This window comes from Oncorhynchus nerka, linkage group LG11 (assembly GCF_034236695.1).
Source record: "Oncorhynchus nerka isolate Pitt River linkage group LG11, Oner_Uvic_2.0, whole genome shotgun sequence".
Classification (NCBI taxonomy): Eukaryota; Metazoa; Chordata; class Actinopteri; order Salmoniformes; family Salmonidae; genus Oncorhynchus; species Oncorhynchus nerka.
In genome coordinates, this window is record NC_088406.1 from 8,679,954 (window position 1) to 8,699,072 (window position 19,119).

Genomic DNA, 19,119 nt, shown 5'->3' on the forward strand with positions numbered 1-19,119 from the left:
AGTGGGACATCATCTTGTTTCTCTGACAGTGGGACATCATCTTGTTTCTCTGACAGTGGGACATCATGTTTCTCTGACAGTGGGACATCTTGTTTCTCTGACAGTGGGACATCATCTTGTTTCTCTGACAGTGGGACATCATGTTTCTCTGACAGTGGGACATCATGTTTCTCTGACAGTGGGACATCATGTTTCTCTGTGGGACATCATCTTGTTTCTCTTCATCATGTTTCTCTGACAGTGGGACATCATCTTGTTTCTCTGACAGTGGGACATCATGTTTCTCTGACAGTGGGACATCATGTTTCTCTCATCATGTTTCTCTGACAGTGGGACATCATCTTGTTTCTCTGACAGTGGGATGTTTCATTGTTTCTCTGACAGTGGGACATCATCATGTTTCTCTGACAGTGGGACATCTTGTTTCTCTGACAGTGGGACATCATCATGTTTCTCTGACAGTGGGATATCATCTTGTTTCTCTGACAGTGGGATATCATCTTGTTTCTCTGACAGTGGGACATCATCTTGTTTCTCTGACATCATCATGTTTCTCTGACAGTGGGACATCATGTTTCTCTGACAGTGGGACATCTTGTTTCTCTGACAGTGGGACATCTTGTTTCTCTGACAGTGGGACATCATCTGACAGTGGGACATCTTGTTTCTCTGACAGTGGGACATCATCTTGTTTCTCTGACAGTGGGACATCATCTTGTTTCTCTGACAGTGGGACATCTTGTTTCTCTGACAGTGGGACATCATCTTGTTTCTCTGACAGTGGGACACATCTTGTTTCTCTGACAGTGGGACATCATCTTGTTTCTCTGACAGTGGGACATCATCTTGTTTCTCTGACAGTGGGACATCTTGTTTCTCTGACAGTGGGACATCTTGTTTCTCTGACAGTGGGACATCATCTTGTTTCTCTGACAGTGTGACATCATGTTTCTCTGACATTGTTTCTCTGACATCATGTTTCTCTGACAGGGGACATCATCTTGTTTCTCTGACAGTGGGATATCATCATTTTCTCTGACAGTGGGACATCATGATGTTTCTCTGACAGAGGGACATCCATCATGTTTCTCTGACAGTTAGGACATCATGTTTCTCTGACAGTGGGACATCTTGTTTCTCAGGAGTCAGGACATCATCTTGTTTCTCCAGTGGGACATCTTGTTTCTCTGACAAGTGGGACATCTTGTTTCTCTGACAGTGGGACATCTTGTTTCTCTGACAGTGGGACATCATGGACAGTGGGACATCATTGTTTCTCTGGCAGTGGGACATCTTGTTTCTCTGACAGTGGGACATCATCTTGTTTCTCTGACAGTGGGACATCATCATGTTTCTCTGACAGTGGGACATCATGTTTCTCTGACAGTGGGACATCTTGTTTCTCTGACAGTGGGACATCATCATGTTTTCTTCTAGGACTCTGTTTCTCTGACAGTGGGACATCATCTTGTTTCTCTGGGGACATCATGTTTCTCTGACAGTGGGACATCATGTTTTGACAGTGGGACATCTGTTTCTCTCAGTGGACAGATCTTGTTTCTCTGACAGTGGGACATCATGTTTCTCTGACAGTGTGACATCATGACTGAGTGTGGGACATCATGTTTCTCTGACAGACATGATGTTTCTCTGTCAGTGGGACATCATCTTGTTTCTCTGACAGTGGGACATCATGTTTCTCAGAGGACATCATCATGTTTCTCTGACAGTGGGACATCATGTTTCTCTGACAGTGGGACATCATCTTGTTTCTCTGACAGTGGGACATCATCATGTTTCTCTGACAGTGGGACATCATGTTTCTCTGACAGTGGGACATCATCTTGTTTCCCACATCAGTGGGACATCTCTTGTTTCTCACTGTCAGAGAAACAAGTTTCTCTGGCAGTGGGACATCTTGTGTCCCGGACATGTCAGAGGGGGACACATGATGTCCTGACTGTCAGAGAAACAAGACATGATGTCCTGACTGTCAGAGAAACATGATGTCCTACTGTCAGAGAAACATGATGATGTCCACTGTCAGAGAAACTCTGATGATGTCCCACTGTCAGAGAAACTTGATGTCCCACTGTCAGAGAAACAAGATCATGTTTCTCTGTCAGAGGGACATCTTGTCCCACTGTCAGAGAACATGATGTCCCACTGTCAGAGAAACATGATGTCCTACTGTCAGAGAAACATGATGTTTCACTGTCAGGGACATGATGTCCCACTGTCAGAGAAACAGTTGCACATCATCATGTTTCTCTGATGTCCCACTGTCAGAGAAACAAGATGATGTCCCACTGAAGAGAAACATGATGTCCTCTGTCAGAGAAACAGATGATGTCCCACTGTCAGGGACATCATGTTTCTCTGACAGTGGGACAGACAGAAACAAGATGTCCCACTGACAGTGGGACAGATGTTTCTCTCAGAGAAACAAGATGTTCTCTGACAGTGGGACATCATCATGTGTCTCTGCCAGAAACAAGATGTCCCTCTGTCAGAGAAACATGTTTCTCTGACAGTGGACCATGATGTCTCTGACAGTGGGACATCATGTTTCTCTGACAGTAAACATCATCTTGTTTCTCTGCCAGAGAAACAAGATGATGTCCCTCTGTCAGAGAAACACAGATGATATCCTCTGACAGTCAGAGAAACATCATGTCCCACTGCCAGAGAAACATGATGTCCCACTGGGACATCAGAGAAGTGGGACAAGATGTCCCTCTGCCAGAGAAACAAGAAATGATGTCCCACTGTCAGAGAAACATCAGATGTTTCACTGTCAGAGAAACAAGATGTCCCACTGTCAGAGGGACAAGATGATGTTTCTCTGTCAGAGAAACAAGATGATGTCCTGACTGTGGGACAATCATGATGTCAGTGACATCATGTTTCTCTGTCAGAGGGACATCATGAAACAAGGGACATGATGTCTCTGACAGTGGACATCATGTTTCTCTGACAGTGGGACATCATCTTGTTTCTCTGTCAGAGAAACATGATGTTTCTCTGACAGAGAATCATGTTTGTCCCACTTGTCTGAGAAACATGATGTCCCAATGTCAGAGAAACATTTCTCTGACAGTAGGACCCTCTGTCAGAGAAACATGTTTCTCTAATGATGTTTCACTGTCAGAGAAACAAGATGAAATATAAGTAACTGTCGAAACATGATGTCCCCTGTCAAACAAGATATCCCCGCTGTCGGAAAGAAACCAAGATGTCCCACTGTCAGAAGAAACAAGATGATACATCCCGCTGTCAATGATGGCAAACATGATGATGTCCACCGTGTCGGAGAAGCGGTGATTTGTCGGACATGATTACTGTCGGAGAACATGATGATGTCCCACATCAGAAGAAACAAGATGATGTCCCGCTGTCAGAATGACATGATGCTCTGTCGGAGTGGATGTCCCGCTGTCGGAAAACATGATGTCCCACTGTCGGAGAGAAACGAGATGATACTCAATGGAGGATGTCACGCTGTCAGGCATGATGTCCCACTGTCAGAAACAATGATGATTGTCGGAGCTTGATGTGCTGTCCCACTGGCTGTCAGAAACAGATGATGTCCCGCTGTCAGAGAACATGATGTCCCACTAATCGGAGAGCAAAGATGATGTCCCCGAAACATGATGTCCCAATCCGGAAAACATAAGGATGTGTCACTGTCAGAAGCAGATATCCCCGCTGTCGTGAGAGCATGTATCCCCGATGTCAGAAACGATGATGACTGTCGGTCCATTAAGATGATGGTCCCACTGTCAGAAGAAAACGATGATGTCACGCACTCCCCGCGTCCAGAAGAAACAAATGATGATGTCCAACTGTCGGAGGCGCTGTGATGTCCCCACTGTCCAAGTGATGTCCCCTGTCAGAGCAAGATGATGGCTCACTGTCGAGAAACAGATGATGTCGAATCCCACTGCCAGAAGCAAGATGATGATCCAACTGTCAGAGGAGCAAGTTGTGTCCATCTGTCAGAAAAACATGATGCCTCCCACTTTGTCAGAGAAAACAGATATCCCGCGCCGGAGAGCAAGATGTCGGAAATTTATGATGTCCCGCTGTCAGAAGAAACAAGATGATGTCACTGTCAAAGACATGATGTCCCGCTGTCGAAACAGATGTCCCCACTGTCAGAAACAAGATGATGTCCCACTGTCGGAAGAAACATGATGATATCCTGTCGGAAAACAAGATGATCCGCTGTCGGAGAACATGATGTCTACTGTCGGAGAACAAGATATCCCGCTGCCGGAGAACAAAAGATGTCCCCACTGTCGGAAACATGATGTACTGTCAAACATGATGTCCCACTGTGAGAGCATGAAAGAAAGATTATTACTGTCGGAGAAACATGATGTCCCTCGGAGAAACAAGATGATGTCCCTGTCAGAGAAGCATGATCCCACTGTCAAGATTATGTCCCACTGTCCAAGGCATGATGTCCCCTGTCGGAAGCAAATGTGTCCACACTAGGAAACAAGATGTCCCGCTGCCAGAAACATGATGTCCCACTGTCAGAGAAACAAGATGATGTCCCACTGTCAGAAAGATGATGTCCCCTGTCAGAAAACATGATTATGTCCAAGAAACATGATGATGTCCGCTGTCAGAGAATCGGAAAGATGATGTCCCACTGTCAGAGAAACAAGATGATGTCCCGCTGTCAGAGAACAAGATGATGTCCACGGAGAGTGTCAGAGCATGAGAAAGATGATGTCCCACTGTCAGAGAACAGATGTCCCACTGTCAGAGAAGCATGATGTCCACTGTCGGAGAGAAACATGATGTCCCACTGTCGGAAAGAACAGATGAGATGTCCCCTGTCAGAGAAACATGATGTCCCACTGTCAGAGAAACACTGGTGATCGGCTGTCGGAGAGAAACATGATGTCCCGCTGTCAGAGAGGCATGATGTCCCACTGTCAGAGAAACATGATGTCCCACTGTCAGAAACAGAGATCCCCACTGTCAGAGAAACTTTGTCGGAAGCAAGATTATTAATGTCGGAAACTGCCAGAGAAACAAGATGTCCACTGTCGGAAACTGATCAGAAACAAAGATGATGTCAACTGTCAGAAACAAGATGATGTCCCTGTCCAGAAAGTAAATGATGCCCAATCCCGGAGAAGCAAGATGTCCCGCTATCGGAAAACGATGTGCCTGTCGGAAGCATGATGATGTCCCTGTCAGAAGCAAGATTTCGGTGCCGGAAACAAGGATGTGTCCGCTGTCGGAGAAACATGGTGATGTCCCACTGTCAGAGAAACATGATGTCCCACTGTCAGAGAAACATGATGATGTCCCACTGTCAGAGAAACATGATGTCCCACTGTCAGAGAAACATGATGATGTCCCACTGTCAGAGAAACAAGATGTCCCACTGTCAGAGAAACATGATGATGTGCAACTGTCAGAGAAACATGATGATGTCCCACTGTCAGAGAAACATGATGTCCCACTGTCAGAGAAACAAGATGATGTCCCACTGTCAGAGAAACATGATGATGTCCCACTGTCAGAGAAACATGATGTCCAACTGTCAGAGAAACAAGATGATGTCCCACTGTCGGAGGCATGATGTCCACTGTCAGAGAAACAAGATGTCCTGCCAGAGAAACAATGATGTCCCACTGTCAGGAAACATGATGTCCCACTGTCAGAGAAACAAGATGATGTCCACTGTCAGAGAAAACATGATGTCCCACTGTCAGAGAAACATGATGATGTCCCCTGTCAGAGAAACAAGATGATGTCCACTGTCAGAGAAACAAGATGTCCCACTGTCAGAGAAACAGAGATGATGTCCCACTGTCAGAGAAACATGATGATATCACTGTCGGAGAAACAAGATGTCCCACTGCCAGAGAAACAAGATGTCCTGCCGGAGAGAAACATGATGTCCCACTGTCAGAGAAACAGATGTCACTGTCAGAGAAACAAGATGATGTCCACTGTCAGAGAAAGGATGATGTCCCACTGTCAGAGAAACATGATGATGTCCCACTGTCAGAAAGAAACAGATGATGTCCCACTGTCGGAGAAACATGATGTCCCACTGTCAGAGAAACATGATGATGTCCCACTGTCGGAAACATGATGTCCACTGTCGGAAAGCCAGAACATGATGATGTCCCACTGTCAGAAGATGAGAGAAGCAAGATGCTTATGTCCCACTGTCAGAGAAACATGATGATGTCCCACTGTCAGAGCTGTCGGAAACAAGATGTCCACTGTCAGAGAAACATGATGTCCCACTGTCCGGAAACATGATGTCCCCTGTCAGAAAAACATGACGATGTCCACTGTCAGAAGAAACAAGATGTCCCACTGTCAGAGAAACCACAAGATGTCCACTGTCAGAGAAACATGATGTCCACTGTCAGAAGAAACATGATGTCCCACTGTCAGAGAAACAAGATGACTGTCCCACTGTCAGTCAGAAACAAGATGTCCCACTGTAGAGAATGACATGATGTCCACTGTCAGAGAAACATGATGTCCCACTGTCAGAGAAACAAGATGATGTCCCACTGTCAGAGAAACATGATGTCCCACTGTCAGAGAAACATCCCGCTGTGAACATGATGTCCCGGAAGAGGCATGATGTCCCAGAGAAACAAGATGTCCCACTGTCAGAGAAACATGATGATGTCCCCACTGTCAATGAGAAACATGATGTCCCGCTGTCAGAGAAACATGATGATGTCCCAATGTCAGAGAAACATGATGATGTCCCACTGTCAGAGTCACTGTCAAACATTATGTCCCACTGTCAGAGAAACATGATGTCCCACTGTCGGAAGACATGAATGTACTGCCACTTGATGTCCCACTGTCAGAGAAATATGATGTCCACTGTCAGAGAAACATGATGTCCTGTCGGAAAACATGTCCCACTGTAAGATGTCCACTGTCAAAAACATGATGTCCCACTGTCAGAGAAACAAGATGATGTCCCACTGTCAGAGAAACGTGATGATGTCCCACTGTCAGAGAAGCATGATGTCCCACTGTCGGAAACATGATGTCCCCGCTGTCAGAGAAACTGGTGTCCGCTGTCATGATGATGTCCCTGTCCCAGAGAAACATGATGATGTCCACTGTCAGAAACAAGATGTCCCACTGTCAGAAAACATGATGATGTCCCAGCAGAGATGTCCTTGTCAGAACAAGATGATGTCCCACTGTCAGAAAGATGATGTCCCCACTGTCAATGGGCTGTCGAGAAACAAGGATTGATGTCCCACTGTCAGAGAAACAAGATGTCCCACTGTCAAGAAACATGATGTCCACTGTCAGAGAAACATGATGATGTCCCGCTGTCAGAGAAACATGATGTCCCACTGTCAGAGAAACATGATGATGTCCCACTGTCGGAAACAAGATGTCCCACTGTCAGAGAAACATGATGATGTGCAACTGTCAGAGAACTGATGATGTCCGCATCACTGTCAGAGAAACGATGATGATGTCCTGTCAGAGATGATGTCCCGCTGTCGGAAGAGAAAGATGATGTCCCACTGGTATCCCACTGCCAGAGAAACATGATGTCCCGCTGTCGGAGAGCATGATGTCCCCTTGTCGGAAAACAGATGATGTCCCACTGTCGGAGAAACATGATGTCAACTGTCAGAGAAACAAGATGATGTCCCGCTGTCAGAAACATGATGATGTCCGCTGTCAGAGAAACATGATGTCCCACTGCCAAGAGGAAACAAGATGTCCCCCTGTCAGAAACATGATGTCCCACTGTCAGAGAAACAAGATGATATTACACTGTCAGAGAAACAAGATGATGTCCCACTGTCAGAGAAACAATGATGTCCCACTGTCAGAGAAACAAGATGTCCCACTGTCAGAGAAACAAGATGATGTCCCACTGTCAGAGAAACAAGATGATGTCCCACTGCCAGAGAAACAAGATGATGTCCCACTGTCAGAGAAACAAGATGATGTCCACTGTCAGAGAAACAAGATGATGTCCCACTGCCAGAGAAACCGGTCGCCCACTTTTACTGGTTCCTTTCATTTTCATGACCTTGCGCCGAAGAAACGGAGCGTTTGACTCGAAATGGCCGCGCACGGGTTTACGTTCAAGGCCCAGTTTAGCTTTGTTCAATCCGAACATCTGGACGTCTTTTCCGCGTTGATAAACGGTGACGTCATATAGGTACCTGTACAACCGTAGCCAACAGCGCGACCCTGTCATTATGACATACATTTTGGAATGTTGCTGTATGATCGCTAGGAAAACAGTTGAACTCGTGGCCCCATTCAAAACATGTAGCCTCTTCCTGCTATGCTGATTTAATTCAATAAATCAATCAATGAGCAGGCTGAATTTTTTAATAAAGCTAATAAATGTAATATGGGAGAATAGTAGAATATTCTTTACAGTCATGGAATTTATATAACATCCGTTTGGTGGGAAATGCCATAATTTTCTGCATGGTTTATCTCAATTCGTTAATTTTTTCGCCTCATACAGTCTTGTGTTTGTAGGCTAGGTTATAAAACATAAGATTTCAAATAGAACTGAATGGAAAGGGGAAGAGCAAAAAAGCAGGCCTACTTGGTTGAAAAATACCAGGGCATGATACCTGGTATTTCTAGAAGTTGGTGAAAAAGAGAAGATGAGTGAGAACTTGTAATTTCCTGAATGACAACACAAACTGTCAAAAGAGAATCACAAGACGGAGAGATGTGTCTGTACTTAAAACTGTGTCTCTGCATGCTTTTACAGACTAGACTTGGACTCCACTCATCTGGTAAATAAGATTCCTTTAACATTATATATTTTTTAAACATATTTAAAATAAAATATTTATTGATTCCCTATTGATTTTGTTATGAGAAATGTTGTAACACTTGTTTTTACACTATTCAAAAGACCGTAGGCCCACAAGAATCTTTGCTTCAATTGGAGACAGTGTGCGTTAATTAAGGGCAGACATCCCAACTGAAAGATGTTGATAACCCATTCTTCAGCTTCTCAGTCGACTGAGAAAGTGGGTATGTTACCATTTATAATCAAATTGTATGGTTGTCATTTATAATCAACCTACATTGTCTGTCTTTATACACACTATTTCTGAGTGAGTGTTGTCACATTATTTACATTTTTTTTACCAGTTACTCTGGCAACTCACCCAATACAGCACCAGAGATGGATATCAAGCTCCAATGTTACCTGAATATATTCTCAGGCCTTGTCCCACAATGCAACCATAGTGAAATAAAGCTGAATTGGGCTGAATAGAGGCCAATACAGTGCTACAGGGGAGAGATTTCAAACCAACGTTCAACTGCTTGCTTCTCACGCTGACCATCCGAGGTGTTCAGGAAGACAGACCATCACAGGAAGCGGCGGTGTCAACTGATTGAAGAGGTTGTGGAAGCGATCCCTCAACTATACCACAGAAATCACAGGTGCTTTTGGACCTATGTATTGTTGCATCATATTTGCGTTGACACAGTAGTATATTGCAACCAAATTCCTCTCCCTCCCTCTCTCTCTCTCTCTCTCTCTCTCTCCTCCCGCTCTCTTTCAGGAGGTATAGAGGAAGTGTTTGTCGCAGTGGGTGAGTCAGTATCATTTGTGCCACCCACTCCTCCCTCGAGGTGGGCAGCAGATTCCAGTGGACTCTGGGTCAAAGGTCACTGTCCAGTTTGTCTTCTGGTCAGGCGATGTCTCAGCTGGAACTCAGGGTCACCTTCCTGCATCTCACATCAGCCAAGACGGCTGGTCATCAGCAATGTGAAAACACTGCATTCTGGGCTCTACAACTGCTTCGCAACAGAACAGAATCCTACTACACACTCGATGGTGAGTGTCAATGGGTTGCGCCCATTGAGACATAAATAAGTGCCTTACACTATGTATAAACTTAGTAAATTATGGTAACGGCACAAAGTACATCACTGCTTTGTCCTGATATCAAGTAGATCTTCTTGTTGTTACTCAGTATCTGCAGAGTATGCTACCACAGACAGAAACAATCACCCCTGACCTGCTCACTCACCTGTGTGGAAGATTGTGGAGACTTCAATTTATCCTGGATTCACAGTGGCCAGGATGGGCAATGGCCCACAGGACATAACAACACCCTCATCTCCAAACTCTTCCTCCTGACCGCCAGGGCACAGAGAAGATAGCCTGCGCCGTGCTCCAGAGGGGTTGGAAATGGCTGTAAAAATTAGACCATCCAGAGGTAAGACTTTTGAAAGTAGTTGGAACAATGCATGATCTGTGTTGAGGCTGTATTCTTTCATTACTGTGATGTTGTGATAAGATATTGAGTTGTAATACAGTATCTGTGACTTTATACGTCTTTGCAAATAGGTCGTGTTCTACCTGCAGTGGGATGGTCAGTCCTCTGCTACTGCTGCTCTGTGCTGTTGGAGGGCGTGTATTGGAAGAGGCAGGGCAAGGGAAGTGCCGCTCGTACGTATTTGTTCACTGGTTAGATTGTGTGTGTTACAAAACTGCAATTTGGATGTTGCATCCTTGATTAAACCTACAGTAATGAACAGCAGTTTAAAGGAAAGCCATATCATGGAATTAAATTCATGAAATAAAGCTGACATTTGTCCCTCTTTGCCTATAGAAGGAGAAGAACAGCAGACACCTGTTGGAATGGTAAGGATTCAATAAAACACAACTATGTAATTCACTAACAAGTGAAGCCCAATTGAAGTATGCCTACAACGTGACATCAAATTTGACTAAATGTCTTCCTAACCCTTTCACCATGTTGGTGAACTAAATTCAACTGGTTTTACACATTCCATCTTTTTCGCAGACTCATCTCTGTAATGAGATTCAAGATCAACCAATTCAACCTTCCGGAGTAACCAACAACAGTTTCTATGATCTTCTGCAGGCTGGGAACTGAAGGTGTAATGTCATGTCATCTATCTTTAGGCTATTAGTTGAGGTTTTAAATCTAATTTGACTACTTTGTACTTTGTATTGTTTGTGGTTTGGAACATTATAAGTGTCACCATGACATCTGGTCTATGCAGGTTGTTTTTATGATGGAAATAAATTCATAAAAGAAAATAACCTCTATAGAATATCACCAGTTACCACAGTTAAAAACCCAGACATAAAGTTGGTTACAGGAACACATTCAGTATGACTCCTTGGTGTGGGGGTTGATGGCTAAGTCACCCCACCTCCTGACTTTCACATCACATGAAACCTGGTAGCTTCTCTTCAGCAGTGTAAAACTCTGTAGATGTATGGGACTGAGACAAGACACATAATACATGAGAGTGAACAGATAAGTGTGTTTATTTAATGCAGGATGGCAGTGTGTGAGCATTAGCAATACAAGTAAAAACCCCAGAACAGCATGTCTCTCTGTCTGGAACAGCTCCCAACTACACATCATTTGGTGTAGAAAAGCGTCAGCAAAAGTTGTTCCCTTGTAGGGTCACAAATAAAGGTATATGTCCAATCAAATCAAGCTAAATACAATTGGTCACCTCATCCATTTGATTATTTCACAACTAATATTGTTATTGTGTAATACTATGTAGGCTATACCAGGGGTTGAAAGATACGATTGTTATTGTGTAATACTATGTAGGCTATACCAGGGGTTGAAAGATACGATTGTTATTGTGTAATACTATGTAGGCTATACCAGGGGTTGAAAGATAAGATTGTTATTGTGTAATACTATGTAGGCTATACCAGGGGTTGAAAGATACGATTGTTATTGTGTAATACTATGTAGGCTATACCAGGGGTTGAAAGATAAGTGGGTGAATATCATAAAAAAGCATTTACAGATGTTTTGTGAAGGGTTCGGTAAGACATGGTGTGTTGATTGGAAGATGATTATTCTTTTCACTGGCATTGAACTGAAATAAATAAAAAATAAATACAATGTAATGAAATGTTAATTGTTTACAGAACTGAAGTCGTTAGAAACATTTGAACCTGGACTCAGACAGTGACCAGAACCTAGATTCAATCCAGATTCTTGAAAGATCCGCATTTTAGCATGCTTGATGTTTAAGGTTATTTCGATTGAGCTGACATATGCATTTTACTGTGGTGCTATATCCCATGAACAGGAAGCATTGCCTTTAAATGCCAATTGTGCTATAAACGCGGATCTACTGTGGTCCGGATTGAATCGAGGCCCAGGTTAAACATTCTTTTTACAAAAATATTGTGGGAAAAAACTCACAAGTGCCTAGGTTGTCCTTCTGGTCAAACTCTGCAAGTGAATACAGACAATTGGGTCCCGTTGCTGTGAAAAGAATAGATGAAGACGTTATTTAGGTGGACCAGGAGCCCTCTGAGCACATTCAGGATGAGACATAATCAACAGGCTTACCTGGGTCTTGTACATCTTCATAAGTATTCCAGTCAGACTCATCTCCATCTGAGAAAGAGAGAGAGGCAGATTCACAATACAATAATACTGTGTGTTTCAAAACATTTAGCTTTACTTTACCAGGTCAATATAAACCAGAGTAGTGGACGTACATACCTGAGTTTCTGCCAAGCGTCTGAGGCAAATGATCAATCCCAGCGTAAGAGCCATTATGACAATCACACACATGGATGAAGCCGCTATAGTAGCCGTTCAACTGTAGCGGTCACAACTCTTTCTGGACTCCCCTGGCAGTAACTGCTGAGTAGAGCATCAATATAATATGATGACAGTCATTCATGGTCTCATTTGATTGAACTGAGTGTAAAGCCTGTCGTGTGTCTCTTGTCCTCTAAACCCAGTGGTGATAAATATGTCCACAAATATATTCAGTAGAATTGTTATTTTAAATAAATAAAAGACACAAATAAGAGAACAACATTGTACACCTACTAGGGTTTGTTAGTTCAGTTGTAGTGACAGTCTAACAACCAGGTTCTCCTCTTCCTGTTCTGATTCAATGGTAGAAAAGGATCATTTATAGAACATCAAATTGCTAATGCAATGGTTGACAAATATAGATACAGTGCATTGATAGCTAGGCTCACCCCTTATTTCCACATTTATCTCTAGTTACAGCCTTGATAAAATACTTGTCAAATTGTTTTTCCCCACCTCATCCAATCCTACACACAAGTTTGTCCCCTTGGGACCAAGCAAAACGTTTTTAGAAATGTTTTGCAAATTCAATAACGGAAATATCCCATTTACATAAGTATTCAGACGCTTTACTCAGTACTTTGTGGAAGCACCTTTGGCAGCAACTACAGCCTTGAGTCTTTGGTATGGCGTAACAAGCTTGGCACCCTTGTATTTGGGGAGTTTCTCCCATTCTTCTCTGCAGATCCTCTCCAGCTGTCAGGTTTGATTGGGAGCGTAGCTGCACAGCTATTTTCAGGTCTCTCCAGAGATGTTCGATCGGGTTCAAGTCCGGGCTCTGGCTGTGCCACTCAAGGACATTCTGAGACTTGTCCCGAAGCCACTCCTGTGTTCTATTGGCTGTGTGCTTAGGGTCGTTGTCCTGTTGGAAGGTGAATCTTCACCCCAGTCTGAGGTCCTGAGCGTTCTGGGGCAGGCTTTCAACAAGGATCTCCCTGTACTTTGCTCTGTTCATCTTTCCCTCGATCCTGACTAGTCTCCCAGTCACTGCCGCTGAAAAACATCCCCACAGCATGATGCTGCCACCCCCACAGAGGAACTCTGGAGCTCTTTCAAAGTGACCATAGGATTCTTGGTCACCTCCCCTGACCAAGGCCCTTCTCCCCCTTTTGCTCAGTTTGGCCAGCTCTAGGAAGAGTCTTGGTTCCAAACTTATCCAAACTTATTCCATTTAAGAATGATGGAGGCCACTGTGTTCTTGGGGACCTTCAATGCTGCGGAAATGGTTTGGTACCCTTCCCCAGATCTGTGCCTCGAAACAATCCTGTATCTGAGCTCTATGGACAATTCCTTCAACCTCATGGCTTGGTTTTTGCTCTGACATGCACTGTCAACTGTGGGACCTTCAGTGGCGATTTTAGCATGTAAATCTTGATGGGGCAACAACAAAAAAAAGAAGTGGGATGCATGCCAGCAAAGCCACTACACAACACAACACTAAACAATATATTAATTGCACTATACCAGTGACAAACGGTGCCCACAAACTGTTAGGGCCTACATAAAGCTGTCCAAACACCAGAGCCCCAACAGCAGTCCCAACACCTTACCACCGGCTACGCCTGATTATCAATAGAAGAGGCCATACATACTGCGTAAAACAGTTCATTCAGCCACATTTATTGCCTTAAAAAAAAGCTTAGCTGATATGGCTGACTTGCTTAAACAACTGTGAATTCTACTGACGAATTGATATGTACAAGCTAGAACAAAGAGGTGTGCGGTACAAAATTAATCCATTTGGTCAGAAGCAGTGCGGCGGCTGGAGATGGTCAATACCTGCGCCCTATTTGTTTCATTTTAAAATGTACAGTGACGGAATTTAGAACATGGGCCGTTCTTACAGTGATCTCCTGTACACCAAGTCAGAACCGTAGGGATATATGAAAGGGGGCATAAGCAGACAATGAAAGTCTCCTTTAAGATTAGATGATTACAATTTTAAAGGCTGCATGTGCACCACCAAGTCAGAACAATAGGCAAAATTAAGAGGTGAAAATATACCAAATTATTAGTATGAGGCACATGGGCTACTAACAGCTTTTACACAACATACAGTGTACTAATTTCTTAGCTACACTATACATATCTCCCTGGCATATTACATCATTTATGCAACAGCATACAAGACGTTTTTTGGACTCACCTTGTTGTGCTGTGCTCACCTGAACAGGAAGGTGGCCCAGCAGTCCTTCGTGGACATACCGTGGACAGGACTTATTTTCACAGTCATAGCTCGTTTTCCCAGAGTCTTCAACAGATTTTGCAGTTCCGAGTTAACAGTTGTTTTGAGCACGGTAATAAATCATGCTTCATTGACAGCATGGCCAATGTTGAACGTTTATCATTTTAAACTAGGAAAAGAGACCATTAATCATAGACTTGGAAACCCACAGCCACTCCACTGAATAGCAGGCTAATGATTGTTTTCCAATGCTTACAGTTAGCCACTGATTCCTTCCAAACCACTCATTGTTGAATTTGTGATTTCCAACTTGTTGTGTAATGTTTATGTCAATGGGCGATGAGTACTGATACGTTTTATCTATAATTTATCTTCATTATTTCTCTTCATATGACAAGGATTAAAATGAATGACTGGTAGCCACTGGGGACTTTATCAGACAGGGGTGTGCTTTACAAATCATGTCCAATCAATTTAATTTACCACTGGGGACTTTATATAGACAGGTGTGTGCTTTCCAAATCATGTCCAATCAATTTAATTTACCACTGGGGACTTATATAGACAGGTGCTTTACAAATCATGTCCAATCAATTTAATTTACCACTGGGGACTTTTATAGACAGGGTGTGCTTTCCAAATCATGTACAATCAATTTAATTTACCACTGGGGACTTTATAGACAGGTGTGTGCTTTACAAATCATGTCCAATCAATTTAATTTACCACTGGGGACTTTATAGACAGGTGTGTGCTTTCCAAATCATGTCCAATCAATTTAATTTACCACTGGGGACTTTATATAGACAGGTGTGTGCTTTACAAATCATGTCCAATCAATTTAATTTACCACTGGGGACTTTATATAGACAGGGTGTGCTTTCCAAATCATGTCCAATCAATTTAATTTACCACTGGGGACTTTATATAGACAGGGGTGTGCTTTCCAAATCATGTCCAATCAATTTAATTTACCACTGGGGACTTTATATAGACAGGTGTGTGCTTTACAAATCATGTCCAATCAATTTAATTTACCACTGGGGACTTTATATAGACAGGTGTGTGCTTTACAAATCATGTCCAATCAATTTAATTTACCACTGGGGACTTTATATAGACAGGTGTGTGCTTTCCAAATCATGTCCAATCAATTTAATTTACCACTGGGGACTTTATATAGACAGGTGTGTGCTTTACAAATCATGTATAATCAATTTAATTTACCACTGGGGACTTTATATAGACAGGTGTGTGCTTTCCAAATCATGTACAATCAATTTAATTTACCACTGGGGACTTTATATAGACAGAGTGTGTGCTTTACAAATCATGTCCAATCAATTTAATTTACCACTGGGGACTTTATATAGACAGGTGTGTGCTTTCCAAATCATGTCCAATCAATTTAATTTACCACTGGGGACTTTATATAGACAGGTGTGTGCTTTACAAATCATGTACAATCAATTTAATTTACCACTGGGGACTTTATATAGACAGGTGTGTGCTTTACAAATCATGTATAATCAATTTAATTTACCACTGGGGACTTTATATAGACATGTGTGTGCTTTACAAATCATGTATAATCAATTTAATTTACCACTGGGGACTTTATATAGACAGGTGTGTGCTTTACAAATCATGTATAATCAATTTAATTTACCACAGGTGGACTGCAATCAAGTTGTAGAAACATCTCAAGGATGATCAATGGAAACAGGATACACCTGAGCTCAATTTTGGGTCTCATAGCAAGGGTCTGAATACTTATGTAAATCATCTATTTATGTTTGTGTTTTTTATACATTTGCAAAAAATCTAAAAACCTGTTTTCGCTTTGTCATTATGGGGGAATTGTGTGTAGATTGATGAGGAAACAAAACAATTTGATCAATTTTAGAATAAGGTTGTAACGTAACAAAATGTGGAAAAGTCAAGGGGTCTGAATACTTTCCGAATGAACTGTATATTCCGAATAAGAATGTACTAGCACATACTCACCTTTAACCTGCAGCTTGACCTCAAAGCAGCGTTCATTTTGTCCCATCTGCAACCTACATCTGTACCATCGGCTGTGACTGTACTCCACCATGGAAAGAGTCAAAGATGCATCTCCTGAACTGAGATTCCCTCCAAAGCTCACCCTTTTTCCTAGGAATGTTTGGTTGGAGATATCTGTAGGGTATTGAAGTATTTGGATCTCACTGTCTCCCTTGATCTCTGCCCAGGCCACTGATGATATTTGGGGATTTCCTGTTGTCATGTTCAACAGGCAAGGCAGGGTAGCTATCCCGTTGGGTGCTGCCATAACTGAATGTAGAATTTTGCATTCTTTGGAGGAGAGGAGAGGCTTACTCAAACAAGGTTTACTCTATTTTTATTTGACACTTACATAGAAAGAAATGGAATATATAATTTTACCTTTCACTTTTAGAGTGATGTTTTTCACATGGACACAACTCCATCCCAACCAGACCTTGCAACTATAAAGCCCTTCGTCAGATTTCCTTACATCTCTTAGAGAAAGGGACAGGTTTCCAGCCACCACAACATCCGCTCCCGACTCGAAGGCCACACGTTCTGATTTATGGGCCACAGATGGATTATCAGGCCACACCAAGATGTCCTCAGGTTTAAGAGAAAGTTTTGTCCATTTCACTCTGGCTGCTAAATCTTTGTGGATTGATGTGAAACAGGGGAGGACAGCTACCTCTTCCTGAGTAGCTGTGATGAATTGTGGCGCATCTACATGAGAACAAGACTCAGCACCTGGGAAATTATGGAAAAAAATAGATCAAATTAGCATATTAACTTTTTAAATATGCATACTGCTCTAAAAATGACTTTCAGACAATTAAATCAAGTGCAATTTAATCAAAAATGACTACTCACCAGCAAACTGTGTTCTGATGATCAACAGAAGTATTGATAACCCTTGTGACTGAAACAGTGCCATTATCCATGTGAGTGTGTGAAGTTCCTTATCAAGTTAGTCTCATCTCAGAGTCCAATCTCAGTTCTCCAAGGCCTAGTTTCTATATGGGTCATGAATACACATCTGCGGGGGAAACATTTATTGACTTCCCACATAAAAATTATGTTGTTTTGAAGATTATATGCTTAACAGTGCCATCTAGTGTCAAGGACTGAGAACAAGTTATTTGCTTAAAATAATAAACATATATTTAAACAGACAAGCCAGTTAAGAACAAATTCTTATTTACAATGACGGACTCCCAATCACTGCCAGATGTGATACAACCTGGATTCGAACCAGGGACTGTAGTGACGCCTCATTCACTGAGATGCAATGCCTTAGACCCTGCGCCACTCCAGGAGCCCTGTAATTTTCACATTGATCCCATTAGCTGTACAATACTTATCAACGACTGTTACATGTTACATCCCGAGTGGCGCAGTGGTCTGAGACAGTGCAAGAGGCATCACCAGTATCTGGTTCAAATCCAGACTGCATCACATCCGGCTGTAATTGGGAGTCCCATAGGGCTGCATCACATCCGGCTGTAATTGGCAGTCCCATGGGGCTGCATCACATCCGGCTGTAATTTGGAGTCCCATGGGGCTGCATCACATCCGGCTGTAATTGGGAGTCCCATGGGGCTGCATCACATCCGGCTGTGGTGGGAGTCCCATAGGGCTGCATCACATCCGGCTGTAATTGGGAGTCCCATAGGGCTGCATCACATCCGGCTGTAATTGGGAGTCCCATAGGGCTGCATCACATCCGGCTGTAATTGGGAGTCCCATGGGGCTGCATCACATCCGGCTGTAATTGGGGAGTCCCATGGGGCTGCAGGGCTGCATCATCCGGCTGTAATTGGGAGTCCCATGGGGCTGCACACATCCGGCTGTAATTGGGAGTCCCATGGGGCTGCACACATCCGGCTGTAATTGGGAGTCCCATAGGGCTGCATCACATCCGGCTGTAATTGGGAGTCCCATGGGCTGCATCACATCCGGCTGTAATTGGGAGTCCAATGGGGCTGCACACATCCGGCTGTAATTGGGAGTCCCATAGGGCTGCATCACATCCGGCTGTAATTGGGAGTCCCATAGGGCTGCATCACATCCGGCTGTAATTGGGAGTCCCATAGGGCTGCATCACATCCGGCTGTAATTGGGAGTCCCATGGGCTGCACACATCCGGCTGTAATTGGGAGTCCCATAAAGGGCTGCACACAATTAGCCGAGGTAGGCCGTCATTGTAAATAAGAATTTGTTCTTAACTGACTTGCCTAGTTAAGTAAAATAATTATATGCATTCCTTCC

The 19,119-nt window shown here is 43.2% G+C and overlaps 1 protein-coding gene and 2 long non-coding RNA genes across 5 annotated transcripts in view; all 3 read right to left on the bottom strand.

Annotated features, from left to right (window-relative positions):
- LOC115123366 (ubiquitin carboxyl-terminal hydrolase 32-like) overlaps positions 1-19,119 on the bottom strand; it is a 190,728-nt gene that overhangs the window by 135,741 nt on the left and 35,868 nt on the right. The gene's annotated exons all lie outside the window — the stretch shown is intronic.
- On the bottom strand, positions 11,306-12,437 carry LOC135573903 (uncharacterized). The gene is made up of 3 exons (XR_010464991.1): positions 12,381-12,437; positions 12,231-12,293; positions 11,306-11,898 (listed from the first exon to the last, which is right to left on the bottom strand). It is a non-coding gene; the product is annotated as an uncharacterized LOC135573903 (long non-coding RNA).
- Positions 12,904-17,803, bottom strand: LOC135573904 (uncharacterized). Its single transcript, XR_010464992.1, has 4 exons — positions 17,722-17,803; positions 17,251-17,598; positions 16,831-17,160; positions 12,904-12,931 (listed from the first exon to the last, which is right to left on the bottom strand). It is a non-coding gene; the product is annotated as an uncharacterized LOC135573904 (long non-coding RNA).